Source organism: Haliotis asinina, chromosome 2, assembly GCF_037392515.1.
Source record: "Haliotis asinina isolate JCU_RB_2024 chromosome 2, JCU_Hal_asi_v2, whole genome shotgun sequence".
Classification (NCBI taxonomy): domain Eukaryota; kingdom Metazoa; phylum Mollusca; class Gastropoda; order Lepetellida; family Haliotidae; genus Haliotis; species Haliotis asinina.
In genome coordinates this window covers 81,599,865-81,616,983 of record NC_090281.1, presented here as the reverse complement: position 1 = coordinate 81,616,983, position 17,119 = coordinate 81,599,865, and positions in this window count along the sequence as shown.

The following is a 17,119-nucleotide window of genomic DNA, read 5'->3' as shown; positions in this document are numbered from 1 at the left end:
AGAGAATATCACAGTAAGGCATCACAAAGAGGTAGAGAATGTGACAGTAAGTCATCATAAAGAGGTAGAGAATATCACAGTAAGGCATCACAAAGAGGTGGGGAATATGACAGAATCATTACAAAGAGGTAGGGAATATCACAGAGAGTCAATATATGAAGTCGATCGTTTCAGCTGAAAGAATGACGACATTTGGCCTATGCTCTGCAGACTGACGTCGCAATGTATGTCGGATCTTCCTTGTGTCCTGTGTAGATTTGGCAGCTGGTGTAGTTGTGTCAGCAGACGATGGGTATTGTGAGAGAGTCATTGGATTTATTCAACCAACGACCATCTTACAAAACCTCACCGTCTGGAACCAGTTAAATCCTCCCATCGACAGACAAGCTGAAAGTAAGGAAGAGGAGACAGGTACAAGAACAGTATAAATATGAAGAAGGCCTTCTAAAACATATCACTTCAGAGAAAACAACATTTAGCCATATACAAAAAACACACAACATGAAGCCGGGCACTCAACACCGATATACTCCTTTTTCCTGCTTCTATATACCTGCAATCATCGGGACGTTGCCACGGTGATCATCACACCTAGGCCGAATATCGCCTTGTAGCTCACACCTGACAATGTGTGTCGCACATTACAGGAGCATACGCGTGGACACGACGTCAGCCGTTCTAAAATTGCTAAAACCGAGAAATACAACATACCTTGATCTTTAAACTATGACGTTATTTACTTGTGTGTTCAAGTTATAAGAGCATGAGGCACATGCTGATTTTGTTACCTCATTAAAGTTGAGGAAACAGGTTATGAAACCTTTTGGTAAAATGAGATGAATTTGAAAGTACACTGTACAGTGTACTGTAAATAGAAGAGCACTTTCCATAGAAATTACAAGTCGACTTCACGATTCCCAGAGCTTCATGGCCGTTTTCATGTTTCTAAATCAGCAGGAGATGTGAATGTGTAAAGTCATTCTTCTGGTCGACGTTTTGTCATGAATTCACAGTGGAAACGGTTAATATTATTTGAAAAAAGCCAAAGGTAAACTAAGTAAACTATATTTGATCAGGTCGTACATAGCTGGTCGGACCATATATTAACCCAAACAATAATCTTTAAAACGTACAGCAAGCACTTTTCTAACATGTCAGTTTTATAGCAATATGATTACATCTTAAGATTGTAAATTAGGTTTGGTAACGTGTCCAGACCTTAATGTCAGGGAACAGACGCACAGTGAAAGACTATTGTCTGCGTCTTACTAACGGGATGTGTGGGGTAGCCTCGTGGTTAAAGTGTCATTGCCTGCGTCTTACTAACGGGGTTTGTGGGGTAGCCTCGTGCTTAAAGTGTCAAACTCAGGATTTGATTCCCCACATGTGCACAGTGTGTGAAGCCCATTTCTGGTGCCCCTCGCGCTGATATTACTGTAATATTGCTAAAAGCGATATAAACCATACGCTCAGGCTGGCTCTTACTAATGCTGGAAAGGAGTGAAACAGCTATGGCACTGGGCCCCGTTTCACAAAGCTCTCGAAAGTTGAAAATTTCTTGTGAAACGAGGCCTTGGTTCATTTAGGTTTTACACTCGTATGAAAATTGGTCTTCAGCAACCCATGCCTGTCGTTATAAGCACTAACGGGATCTTGTTTGTCTGGTTCAGACTTTATTACTTACAGAGTAATATTGCATACGACAAGCAAATATACGATAGGCTTTGTGGTCCAAGATGTCATGAGGGTTACGTTCCATTTGACAGACAGTCGATTGACAGACAGTTAATAGGAAGGTTGATTACGGTGTTCTGTATAATGGAGCCGCCCACTGTCTTTTGAGTAGTGCAGGATGTATTTATTGTACGATTTTACTCATAAACAGTCACATATGTGACGCCTAATAACTCTATCCGTTGCATGGCTGTTTTAAGCCAAATTTATGACTAGATTTTTCCAAAGGCTGTATTTTTGGTAACGACATTTTGATTTGAAGTTGAAACGTCACAACAATTTTATTTGTACAGTTCTGGTCCGAACGTCTTTGTTAATGAAATATACAAATCTTACACACCAAAGTAGTTCACGTGAAGACATAAACACAAAAAGTGTACAGATAAAATTTACTTAGGAGCAAAAGTTGAAATTACACTTTTCCACACAGTGATCTATCAGCATGTACGTTATATCATTTTATTTCAGAACAGACTGTCTACATAGGAATTAAGATAATGCAATCTAAAAAAAAATGCAGAATATGCAAGATTGAAGCACAAAATAAACATGAAAAGATTGATGTTACCTAAAAAGGTCAACGAGAATACAGAAGTTGCCCATCATGTGTCAACAAAACAAACAAAGGACATGTCATTAAAACACTTTCAATCCATTATGATCAATGGTTGGCGCTTATGTGAGAAAAAAATAAAACGGTAATGATCCCCTTATACACTTTCGCGGCAACGAGTTTTGTACACGAAATGTGGTTTTAGCGGCGATAGGTACTTTTCAAATGTGGGTTTCCCCGTGTTAGACAAGGATGTCCTTTAAGCACTCTGTTATTCTCAGTGTTTATTGTGGAACTGAAATCCATGATTGATGAGACAGAACGCCGATGACATTGCATCTTTGATGATATAGTAAACAGATTGTAGCGACATAAAGGTATTTTAAAGACATTTGGTTCGAAATGGTTACTAGAAATAACATGGATAGATCGGAAACAGTAGTGGTTAGGAACGGGTTAATATAAAAAGTACAGAAAAGTGGAAATAGGGAACATAGAAGTAAACATTTATCATACAATAACTATTTAGACACCCTATTTTCTTCCCGATTATCATGAAGCAAAGATTTAACTTTGAAGGTAAATTGCACTCTTGACAATTAAATCACTACAATAAAGATTAAAGAAGACCCAACTTGATATACTTAATATTTTCTATACAAATGAAACAATTTTGTTGTATGATTCAGTAATTCAGAAGTGCATAAGAGACCTGTCATTGAACAGTTTAAGTCTAAATTTTGCAATTTCGTTTAAGGTGCTGCAAGTCTCCAATGTAGCAGCTGTTGACGATTGTGCACGTTACGTTTTGTAATTAAATGTTACGCGAGAAATATCAATTAAGTAACATTTGTGTCGTCCTTTGTCTACTCGCTCCATTACTTTTCAGGAATAGAGCAATGTGTACCAGGTTTAAATTAAAGACTTTATTTCGTCATTTTGACATTCAATTTTGATAACAGAAGCATCCCCAGAACCTTGAATGTAATTTAAGTAGGGTGACATCCTTGTAACTCTCCATTCCTTGAAAATAATGTGCCTCGGCTCCATTATTTCAAGGAATCAAACACTGTCTTCAGCGTTATGGTGTAACACAGTTTGTGAGCTGGAAGCTTGACCACCTATCATCAATTTAAATAAGTATTAATCATAGAATGTTACTTGTCCGCCCTTACGACAGGAGAATCGTTGTGAATGCTATTTCCACATCGATCATCCAAACTCCCACTTAGGTGGACACGAATACCTTTTGAAGAACCAATATGCTTCATGTGTGACCTACATGTATTCGAAAACGAATATCCTTTTGTTCTAGAATGTCCTGCCTATCATAACTCAAGAATAGGATGTCTTCCACAGTACTGATCAAACAACTATCGTGAAATGTACTATTCCAGACCTCTAACCTTTGTAAATCCCATCTTGTTGAACAAGACATTCTAGAATGTCTTGCAACGCTGATGGCAGTGTTTGATTCCTTAAAATAATGGAGCCGAGTAGACAAAGGACGACACAAATGAAAATTAATATTGATATTTCTCGCGTAACATTTAATTACAAAGCATAAAGTGCAACACATTACGTTTATGTTCATTCTACCATAACCGCGTTAAGTTTTTTAAAAAATACACACTTTGTTGAAAAATCAGAGGTAACGTGATTATATACCTCTGAATGACTTTGCTTAACCAATTACAATCCAGTATTTACTGACGTCATGGTAGAATGAGTAATTACTGAGTGAAAAAAATTTCTCATCACTTTGTTATTGGTATTGAATTAATTTATGTTTCTGCACACGAGCCACGCAGTGGCCTGAAAGAAACTCTGTAAACTATAGCCAAACACTATTTGAGCAAAGGTCGTATAATACTATTTTAATCATGCCCTGTACCACTTTATATACCTTTAGACGGGTATGCCCTTGGAACATGGACGTCAGAACCCGCATAATGTCCTATTCGTCTGTGAGTTTAGTTTTACGCCACACTCTGCAATATTTCAGCAATATGGCGGCGTTCGGTAAATAGTCGTGTCTGGACCAGACAATCCAGTGATCAACACCATGAACATCGATGTACGCAATTGGGACCTAATCACAAGTATTAACTAAGTTGGCGAGTATGACCATCCGATCCTGTTAGCAGCCTCTCATGGCAAACACGGGTTACTAAAGATCAATTCTAGCCTTGAACGTCACGGGGCACCTATTGGTGTCCACGGGGATGCCTACTTCTTGTCCAAAAGTCTCATGCCAAAACTGTACGTTACAGTACAATATATAAACCAGGTTCTTTTGCTTTGAGACGACAAAAATTCAAGCAAATCCTTGGCAGTACTGACAATCCAAATAGCTATCTCAGTTACCTTCCGTGAATGTGTATAGTTAATACAATATTACCCATTGTATATTTTGCTAGTTGCGTGCCTATAGTGACAGGTGTTTTAGTACAGCATGTATGTAACCCTGGTATGGTGTTGTGGAGATCTACACATCTATTTACGTATACGATTCCTGGTTTTAACTCATTATCCATTATTTGCTGAAATGATGAGTACAGATGTCCCAATAAAAGGCGGGGTCCTTGCTATCGCCTAGCTTATTTGGCCTTGCTGATTATAAGAATATACTGACTATACATCACATGACTAGGAAGATATGACAAATGTCCATGAAACGAACAAGTCTTTCTGTAAGAAACACGATGGTATCGCGATTTCCTCTATTTTTTCTATTATACAGCTCATACGAATTACCATATCCAACGTTTTTCAAAATTATATAACCATGCACATTAAATAGTTACGTTGAAAGGTTCACGCCGTTTTAACAACCATCGTCACCAATGGTGTTGTTTGCTGTAGTTACGAATAAAACAACCTGAGACTACACTCCCTAGGTTCGTTGTTTGTTTCACACTCTGAGTCCAAATCGCAACATACCCGGCAGACGTGTGACAGACAATGCGTGCCCAGCGCGTGCCGCCATTGTCATCTCTAGGAGGCGCGTGAATGTATGTCGCACCGAGCAACATTGTGTTGAACATCTTTCAAGTCTCTTCTTCACCGTGCATCAAACAGGAAACGGTTCGCCGAAAATAACAGTAAGTGTAAATGAACGACTGGTATAAAAGGGGCAGGGAAGAAGGACGATCAGACAACCTCTCTGGCTCCCACCAGCGAGCATCTCTGGTGTCTCCAGAAGACTCTGCAGAGGATGAAGGAGGATTGTTCCCACGGTAAGTATATAAACTCTCAGCTGAATCAGATATTTAAAACGTTCCTATATTCATATGCCAGGTCTGCCTCACAGTCCTTGAATATGATTATTTTCTCTTAAGCTCATCTCTTTCTGTCAAGTTTTCGTTTACCTGAGGTCTGAACTTAAAATGTAGTTGGGTTTTTTTACGACAAAGGCATATTTTTTTTATTATACGGTGCGAAAGTCTCATTAAAATAATTCACCAGGCAAACTTGTTCATTATGTATTTCAGTAAGAAAATGTAAATTGTCAAAACTGTATCCCCTATTTACCTGAGGAAACACATATTTGGGGTTACAATATAACTGTTTTGTAACTGTTTTAGTGAACCCCTTCAGCTGTTTTCAGCGCTTCCTTTACTTGATTACTGAACCAGAACGTATGTCATCCTGTTATAATGTAGTCTCAGTTTAATGCTTGTTATCAGGTATGGTTCAAGTGTAAAGATGTCATCAAAATACGCTCAGTACTATTTGAGAATATATCCAAATGTATCTTCTGAAGGTAGACGTTCAGATGTGTTGGCCGATGTGTCCATGCTGCTGTTGTTTGTTTGCCTTAGCATTTCACCTTGGTCAGTAATGCATCTTGACACGTCAAGTTGCACCTGTCTTTTACTTAACGTCTGGGATTTATTTAGTACTATGTTCTTTGGGGAATTATGTTGCAGACGTAGCACTCCTGTTTATGATCTGACACTTGCCGGTTTGGTTTTGTAAGATAGTTACTGGTTGAAGATGTCCAGTGACCTTCTGGCGATACCTACCGTTTAGTGACGTCACAACTAACACAGGGATGGTGCAAGGACGGGGCAGACGACAAGAGTGTGTACGATGAAGGCTTTCCTTTCACGACTGATCCGTAGGTATATTTGTTGATCGCTTCATTACCAACATACAGTTAAGTGCTATGAAAGGCATATAGTAGCATTTCACCATGAAGGTCCAGAGGTAGAACTGATCTTCAGCAACTTATGCCTGTAAAAGGCGACTAAAGGGATCGGGGTCAAGCTCGCTGACTTGGTTTACGCGTGTCATCACATTCCATTTGCGCAGATCGATGCTCATGCTGTTGACTATTGGATTGTATGGTCCAGGGAATTTACAAGACAGCCTTCATGTAGCGGACATATTGCTGAGTACGGCGTAAACATAATATTTCGATATACCGAATATCTACCTGAATAAGCTTTTCCAAAGCCTCAGCGAGAGAAAATAACTGGTATGGACAATCTGCCTTGACAGAATCTACTGAATACTGAATGAATATCAGGTAAAGGAATGGATAAAGGCGCTGTGTTATAAAGGTAGCACTCTCCATTTTCTGGTATAGTTTCATATATAGTCTCTGTCTGCTGAATAATCAGTCGTGTACCATGCAGTGACCAGGATCATGAGCCCTCTGATAGGAAATCCTTAAATATTTTTCAAGGGTGAGGGCGACAGCATGTTTATAACGCCAAGGATTAAAGGTCCGATGTACCTGCCAGGTGTTAGTGGAACCACATCTTCTCTGGAGTATATGTAGGTCCTGTTGCAGATCAGAAAGTGATTAGAACAAATGTTGTTTGGTGTAATGCTGATGTCTCAGTTTCATACTGACAAACTGAGTGTTTGCTACATCAAACACCTTCTGTTCCGTGCCTAGGTTTCCGACAGGTATCAAAACAAAACGTCTTTTGTATTTATCATATGAACTAAGGCTTTCATTCTTCCGTGGACAAGTTCAACATGAGTTCTAGGCAGTGAGGTTTTGTAAGATGGTCATTGGTTGAAGAATTCCAATGACCTTCTAACGATACCCATTGAATAGCTACATGCCGGCATAGAGCAGACGACAAATCCTGGGTCCGTGGACGACAGACCACCGCAGGAGTGACACCGCGAGCAGCGAAACTGGAGGTAGGACTTCACATTGCTTCATTATGACCTAACGGCAGAAGATACAACAGACAAAGTATATTATGTTATGTGTTTTTGTAATGATCTTTTTCAGCCAAAGACGATGTGTCTCCCAAGACATTTCTAAAGCAAGAGTTGTATGGTGTAATGTTGATGTCTCAGTTCTATAGTTAACAGCTGGGTATCTGTTACACCAATCAACTCAAGCCAAACAATCAACAAGACGCCCGGTGGTATCAACCTGTCATGGTCTTCTCTAGAACAGGAATACGTTTGTGACGTAAACTAACACGCCAAAGAACCATATGAATATTAGACAATACCTGACCTAAACGACCAATGCCAACTGATTGCTCATGAGTCGAGGCATAGGGTTGCATAGCCCAATACTAATCCATACTCATTATTTATATATTTTTTCCCCACTAGTTAACAATGACAAATCTTATTTTCATGCTCAAAGATGACTAATCTAACTGTAGAGTTGTTCTAACGACCAAATAGCCTGTGTTCGCGCCTTGAGGTAACAACAGCATAGAGACGAAGACATGCGACGTCACTTCCGGTATAGATCCTGTCGTCTGGCAGTGAGGTTTTGTAAGATGGTTATTGGTTGGATGAGTTCAATGACCTTCTCACAATACTCACTGACTGATGACGTCACGACCGAGAGTAGGAGCATACGGCCACTTGCTGGCAATTCATTGCCTGACGCAGTAAAAATGTTTGGATACAAGTATACGTGCAGCTGTTTGATAACAATGTATAAATGATATGGTGGACATCCTAAACTTGCAATATTACAAGCAGCACTTCAGTACTTGGCTTTAGCAGGAACTAAGAACTGATGACCAAATTTAGTGTTACACATGTGTAATGACGTTTTGGTACAAATATGCTTAAATAATGTTTCAAGTGTGTTTTAGCCTCAGTTGAGAACATGATTTAAATGCAAACCACACACTGTCAGTCGTGTGTGCGTGTGTGTATTTCAGACGTTAAGTGGATAATAATTAATGAATTAAATTTAAAGAGGGCTTAACAACGGCTGGTATGTTGTGCACGGACTGGTTGTTGAAATACATGTGACCAAATGGTTTTGTAACCACTTTTAGCAATATTCCAGCAAAATCGAGGAGGGGGCCACCAGAAATTGGCTTCACACACTGTAAGCTATTACAACGGGAGTGAATGCGCGTTGATTTAATCTGTTTTCACAATATTCCAGCGATATCACGACGCTTCTTACATTCTACCCTTGTAGGGAATCGAACCCGGGTCTTCGGCGTGAAAAGCGAATGCTTTAACCACTAAGCTAAACACCATCACCTATCGCAGTGTGAAGATACATCGAGACTGGTGCCTTTGTGCATTCGACAATATCAACCACCTGATTATTTACTGATAAACGAACCCAAGGTGAAACTGTACTTGAAAGCTATCTAAAGCTGCTGCTTATAAACATGCAATTCGTTTTATTTGTGACTCATGGCGTAAGAGGTACAGCTTTTGGGTCTTCCTGTTTTGTCCCGCCTTCCTGTTGTTAATATTTGGTAAACATATCCTAAACAGTATGTACTACTTATTACTTGAAAGTTCAGATCGACTCTCCCAATTCTCAAACGATCGTTCGATAGATATTCATTTCCATTAATCCTGTTATCTACAACTTTCCCATGATGCTGGCATGGAGAATTGTGCTTGGTGACAGCGTTCTTCTATGATGGTTTTGACAGCGATGGTGACAGCGTTCTTCTATGATGGTTTTGATCAACTACTGCTGCAGTAGCGTGATTATGTCCTATCCTGCCAACGGCATACGCGACATGAACAATATGCTTGACATGACATGCTTTTTGTGGTATCAAGTTGTACTTATATGTAAACAGCTCCGATTGAACCGGGTAGTCTGTCTGTTTATATCTTCCATTAGGTTTCTTGGGACGATAAAGTGCCAAGTACCCGGAATGTTGTTGGACTAGTACCAGAGGTGATCTGTAGTCTCCACAGTGCCATGTCTGAATTTCTTTATGCCACGTGTCAGCAACTGTACATGTCGTGTAAACCTCTAGTCCTTCACCATTCGGGGCGGGGTTTGATTTCCCACATTTCTACACGCCCATTTCTGGTAAACCCCGGCCTTAAGAGACCATACTCATTCACTCCTTTGACAAACGCATGACGTTATGGAAGGCAATTGACGTCTATCTGGTTAGCCAAATTCTTGCGTTTTTCTCCCGGTAATTTCCAGTTGTGAATGGGGGAAGTTGTTGAGGCCGGTCACAAAGCTCCCGTATCAGTCAATTTCGTCCATTAGGAGTGGAATCAATATCGAAAAGCAAGTTCGATGAAGTGTTTTATACGTCAAGTTTAATGTCTCGTTGCATCGGCAAGATCTTCTGAGATAGGCAATCTGCAAGTGCGTCATTGAACAGCATGCACCATGTTTCCATCCTGTAGCTCACTGGGTTTGCTAAGGCAAACACGTGTAACCTTCAACAAAAGCTGAAACCTCATGCCCCCTTTCTTGCTGTGCATCCTACTACTACTGTGGGTTTTGAAGCATGGCCAAATGGTCCCACTGTTTGCTCCTCTGTTTAAAAGATCTACCACGTTCTCATCCATTATCACTAAAGTTAACTTGACAAAATATGTTGGGTTGTCTCAGCATCTTGTGTGAACTATCTAGAAACTTCCGTCCGAATAGTTGGTTTAACATAAATGACTTGGTTAACATCCAAGAGTAATTTTATCTGGTATGCAATAATGACAAAATCTTCATTCTCTACTCAAAACTTAAAAAGTATACTTGAAAACTAAACACTTCTGCAAAAGCAATAATGGTATTTACTTGGCAGTCAAAACTTTGAAAGAGCATTATCTGTTATAGCACAATACTTAAATGTTTGTTGTTCTGCGCATGAGTCGAATTTCTAGCAGCCATTTGATAATCAAGTCTGGATGAGACATGTTATACTTGGGGTTATTTCTCAGTGAAGTCAGTGATATAACCCACACAAATTCAACAAAACCTGACGTCTGACAATTGGTAGTCTGGATCAAGTAGTTGGTATCCTGTTCTGACAAGCGACAATTAGACACCCTTGGAGGTCACGGAGTCCTATAAATATGCTAGAATCACGGAGACTGCATTCCTTCATATAACGTATGCTGTGTTTGACTTCACTGTCACCATATTACGTAACACTCAGATACAAGATTTGAGATTTAGTGAGCGAGTTTGTTTTAACGATACTTTTCGCAATACTCCAGCTATATCACAGCTTCACATGTGTACCCATGTAAGGAATAGAACCTGGGAGTGATATACCATCACTTTTAACCACTAGGCTACCCCATCGCCCCTTCAAGATTCAGACTTAACTTCTAGCTTATTGAAATTATAGTTCAATTTTCTTTCTCTGTTTAAAAAGTAAAACAGGTGGCTTCTAAAACTGGCAAATTTCACATGGAGTGATGTCATGCTATCACCATGGGGACCATCCTAAATTACTCAAACCTATTACTTATAAAATCCCTGACCTAAAAGCTCTATTCAAACACATTCCACACCCCCAACTACTACAGGTAGCTACTCAATACTAATTTACTAAAGACGTAGCTCTGGAATCTTGCGAAAAGACGACTCACGAGGGCGACAACTCAGGTAGTTACTGTTCTAGGTGACTCCAATCAATCCAGGAATTTGACATGGAGTCCAAATGAAATTGGTTCTCTAAACAAAACACAACTTATATATAGGAATGCATAAAAAAGATGAATTTATTCACATATAGCACACAGAAACATTCTCAAACAGCACTGTTTCGGGCAACAACTGCTATGTGCAGTAGTAGTAGTAGTGTCAAGTACCTCTTTACCACTAGCTGCACATGCCTAACTTTCATATCATACAGGGGTGTCTGTCAGTATCTGACATCCACACACATAGACAGTAACAGGCATGTACCCCAGAACCAACCAACGCCTGCCCACGTTCTTCTCAAAGCATTGGCGACCTTTTTCATACAAGCCCATAGCAAATATACAAGTGAAATTTGAACTATCATATTGCAAAGAAATATACATTTTTTTCACAAGTAATATTTGCTACCAAAACTTTTAAGTTGTTATGCAAATCTAAATTGACTATTCCAGTAGAAGATTTGTTTCCAACAGTTACCAAATTAACAAATCCATAAAAATGATATCAAAGATTTCTTTTCTTGTATAAAGAGTGAACTTTAAAGAATTGCATCACAACTTAAGAGGTGTCACTTCTAAGTGTGTATGTCAAATTGTTACAATACCTTCGACACCGCCAATTACTACAGGTTGTTAACATAAGCAGAATGTTCAAATTCAAGATTAATATTTAATAACTTAATTATCTGTATCTTTACATTTTTCAAGCAATACTCATTTAAAATGGTACATCAAACTTGGGGAGATACTGTTGAAAGTCTGGAAAATATATGCTTGAAAAACCTGGGGCACTTAGAACCTTTCATTTTCTTCAGTTAATTATGCTGTTTCTTACACCATTTCATTTTTCAATAAAAAAAAAAGAAAAAAAGAAAAAAAAAAGAAAAAAAAAAGAAAAAGAAAAAGAAAATGAAAAAAAACCCCCCAAAACCCCAAAGTCTCTCACATGGTCTTAGCTGCAGAATATAGTGTTTCGTCTCCTTAACATTCACATCTCATAAAATTAATATCTATTTATTAGGTGTCATTAATGTCTTGAAACATTGCACACAACTCAATCCAACAAGTCATATCAAGCTCATTCAAAGGTGTATATTTTCCTCAAATACTGCCTTGAGTACATAGAATCTATGATTGCAGACTTTCATATATTCATATTCCATCTACCAACTATCAACATCTATGTTTGGGTAATCACTGTCTTCTTGGCTGTGTCATTTGATCATAAAAATCTTCAACGAAACACCAGCACATTACATGTTGAGCATAAAAATGCAACTCAATTTCTTCACACTCTAAGACAAAAACAAATGTATGATGTGAACATAATCAACTATCAGCTAGCAAATGCAATTGTTAACAAGGGCTGCAATGTCAGGGATAGTAATTGCAGCATCATGTAGAGACATATGACTTAGCTTGTTATTCAACCAGAACTCATTCTTTCAACTGCTGAACATTCATCAGAATCAAACCATTACACCCTAAGGTAATTCTATCTTGATGCTAGTCCCTTCACAGGTCAAAGCCAGGACAGAGTCAGATGCTATTAGGCATTCAGTGGTCTGGGAGGGGGTTACATTGATCCATAAATACTGTCAATGGTCAACACAGTTGATACTTTTAAAAGTATTTAAGTTTGTGGTGGTTATATCACAGATCAGTATAGTTATAAATGATGAAACTCGGTCGGTCATTTGGGTGCAACCCAGATATGATTGATACTAATCAGACCAAAGCTGCAATCAGAATCAACTTGCAACAGATCATGGCACGTCTAAGGGAAGCAACGCTGCACACACAAGACAAACTGCAACAGGTAGCAAACGGTTGACAAAAGGCTTCTGTGTATCCTTAAGGTTTGGCAATAGAAGATAGAATCACCCTAGAGTTTCAGCTAAATCAGACACGCTTTCATTTTATAAATGAACAACACAGGATTAAACTTAACACCTAGACCAATTTGGCATAAGTATGCTGGGAGAACACACAGCATATGACTCCTTGTTATTCATAGAGTAGGAGAGGGGAGTGCCATCACCAACAAGGAAATATAGATGCTCACTGTTGATCAAACAAATCTTAACACTATGTTGATTGTATTTACTTATCTTCATCCTACATACTGCTATACCTATCATGTATTCAGCATATCATGACACTGAGGAAGGAAATTAATTATCATCATTATCTTCAAGGTCAGCAAGGTTTCTTGTTTAAGTGAAATCAGAGTTGATTTGAACATTCTCAAATAAATAAATAAAGAGAGGGTTTGGGAGGGTTTTGACTCATCAAATTCAGTGAGGACCCCCTCTATTTTACATCTGCTCATCTATTTAACATTGGAGGGGGTCCTGAAACATTATTTTCATTTTTGGACCCACTCAAAATTTCACCCAAATCTAACAATGAATAAAGCATAAAATGTCAAAATACTTTCAATTAATTTGACATTTTTCACCGTGAATCTTACGTTGTGGTCCTCTGAAAGAATACATATTTGTCTGAAACCAACTAAACTGATATTGATTCATGATTCAATCATTTTCAAAATGCAGAATTTTTCAAAATTAACACATTTGAAAGTTAATCCAGAACAGATTAATGAATGCAGCATTCCCTGTTAATTATGCAAAGCTGTTCCAATAAACACATCTGACAACCGCAACAGTATGATGTAATCACTTAATGTACGTAACATTTCACAAGTTTAGGTTCAAACACGATTCAAACTACCCTGGATTCAGTAAGGTATACTATTCCACTTTAAATAGGGACATATATCATTCCACAACACACAAAACCAATCCATATGTCAAAAATATACTCAAATGGAATGACACTGATTATCCATATATAAGATTGAGTAATATGTTTCAGTCAAGAAAACTTTTATGCATACCAGATTGTCAAAGCAATTTTAAGACAATCAAGATGTTTTAATTTGCGTCATGTCCCACAGCAATTATCAGGAGTAGTGTCATAACAGGGGAGCAGATTCAACAAGTAAGAGTTTTGTTTGGATTGAACGTTTAGGATATGCTTTGTAAACAGTAACTGTACCATCAGATCCTGGTGCAGACAAGGGAAGCAATTCTGCATGCCAACAAAACAGCTTTAACCTATAGCTGAACACAGTAGTGTCACTGATCAGTTTCTATTTTTCTCAATCTTTCACCTGTTTAAATTTAACTTACACATGATGAAAAGGCTAACCACTAAAGCAGTTACAATTCAATGGCATATTCGGTGAATTGATCTGTTGCACATAATGAATACAATTCGTTATGGTCACCAGAACGAAATATTAACAAATATTTAAGATTTCTTTGGGGGGAAGTGTGCTCAACTTGAAGAACCCTTATGCCCGTTTCCAAAGTTAGATATGCAAGAATGGCTAACTTTACATGACCTGCACTACTGCAAGACCAAAGTCACATGTGACACTGTTGACTGTAACTAGTACTTGCCACATTAGAGTGGTAGGAGATAAATGGTTATTGTTGGGACAGCTTCACACTGTTAAGATGAGCGTTCCATATTGTGCATTAATCACTTAACTACAATATTGTATTCGTGAATAATTATTCGTACCCATTATTCAAGATACATATCATATTTGCCACCCAGTGTATTCGTCACCCACTAGTCCAAACACTAAGTCATCTGACCCTGTTTGTTACTGATGCTGTCTATATGAGCAAGTTTCTCCACTGGCCATGACAATCACACATCTAGTCTCAATCTGATATTGACATTGCACTGTTGACGTACCATGTTAAAAGCTAACCTTAATCAATAAAACGAGCTGTAAATATCAAAGCAAAACAAAATCTCTTGACTAAAGAATGTGTAATCAAGTACCACTTTGTCAGTGTTCAAATCATACTGTAATACACAAGTGTTCTCCAGGGTAATTACAGTAAGCATCTATACCGAACAGCTCAAGAAATGAAACTGACATTTTTCATGTTCTTAAATAGATGACAAACATGAATACTTGCTTTTGACATTTCACTTTGTTGAAAATAGCATTTCTTTGCTGTTCAGTATATATCAGATAACTCATCACTAATTTAAAGTTCTTTGCAATTTAAATAAATTTTGACAGAAACGGAGCATCGCCATAGCTTTATACATTAATAGAACTATTATGAAATATTTCAGTTAGGTGATCAAGAGCATTGTTACACCACCATCACTACACATAAAGTGACAAGTAAAAATCTTTTACTTACGCTCCAATGACAAAGAATGTATTTCCTCATTAGCATCTCTATTTTAATGAAGATACTGTAAAAAGATTGAAATTATTTTCTTCAACAGCTTTATCACCATAGCTTTTGTAAATTCACAGTATGTCTTTCACAAATTAACTTAGTACAGACAAGTCCATAAATGTAGATCCATTATGTAGACATTTTTCATTAGACATTATGTAGCAATAATATCTTGTACTGTAGTTACTATTTCTTTCAATATTCAACATCATATCATAAATATTTTAGCAGCAAGGGAATTGGTTCTTATTGTTCACCATTACTGAGTTTTCCTACCTAGTTTTGCTATTCATAAAGTATTATCACGCCTTACTTACAATCATGCCAAATTACTACAGATCTTTGTCTGGTAGGTTTCCAGACTCCGCAATATTCGTGCTGTATGGCAGCGGTCTGTAAACAACTTAGTCTGGACTAGACAATCCAGTGATCAACAGCATGGGCATCATCAGACTAAAATGCGAGTCTAACCACCTGATCCTGATAGTCTCTTTTTAAGACCAGCATGGGTTGGGGAGGACAAATTCTTACCCTGATCTTCATGTGGCCAACTCCTAAAGAAATGGGACATGCTGTACAAGTTTTTCGATCAATTTCATCAAGCAACATCTCTGGGACAAAAGTTTTGTGTTTGTATTCCCTGAACTAGTTCATCCAGAGTGCAAGAACATCATCATATTACAGTCAAATCAAATATCTCAACTTGTGTCTTGAGAAGTGTTTACATGTTTTCGAGTACTTAGTAGCTGTATACAACAAAATATGTTTCACTTACAAATTAATGAGATTTGATACAGATAAATGTGAACAATTCCAGTGCCCTAAATAACTGAAATTACAAATAAAAGATCGTAGTTTTGGAATAGTAGTGATACCCAAACAATAGTTTTGTTTATTCAGATTTATTAACACTGGCTGAGGGATGTAGATTTTGGTCAGATATAAGATATTAATATTCTGAGCATGACCAGAAAATAATGTTGAAATTTTTGTTATCATGACATATAGTTACATGAAAGTCAGAGAAAACCACACAGATCTTTCTTGCCTTGTTTTGTATGTTTTATGCCTTAGTTATGGTAACTATCAATCTAATCACATTTGGTACAATTGCTTTTGGTGGTCTCATTATAGATTAGCAAAGCCGGTGTAGGCTCCCCCCAAAAATCAAACAGACAGGTTAAGACTGTGGAAGGTCTAGCACAATGAGTGAGCAGTTTTATGCCGTTTTCATCATGGGCCGCACAAAGTAACCTAGTGAGGAATATAACCCCGCTTTGGGCGTAATGAGCGAGCACATTAACGATCACGCTACCCCATAACCCCAGTACAATGACTGCCAGGATGCCAAATTTGACACTGCCTGATCAAACGCTGGGGAAGTAATATTCTGAATTGAGTCAGATAAATGTCATGTGATATGTATAGCTCTAAAGGGGCTCAAACTTTCTATTATATATCTATAGATATCCCACACAATACTGTCAGATTGTAAGAACAGTATCATGTTCGGCTCTACAGTAAAGTAAAGTGTTAATACATCAAAAGCCATTTCTCCATGAACAGTAACTTTTCCTAGTTCATTTGAAACATCCAAACCATGATTAATTTGGAAGCCAAGATTACATTCTTTTCATTCAGGCATCACGGTAGCATGAATTTCTCTAAACCACCCTACATTCTC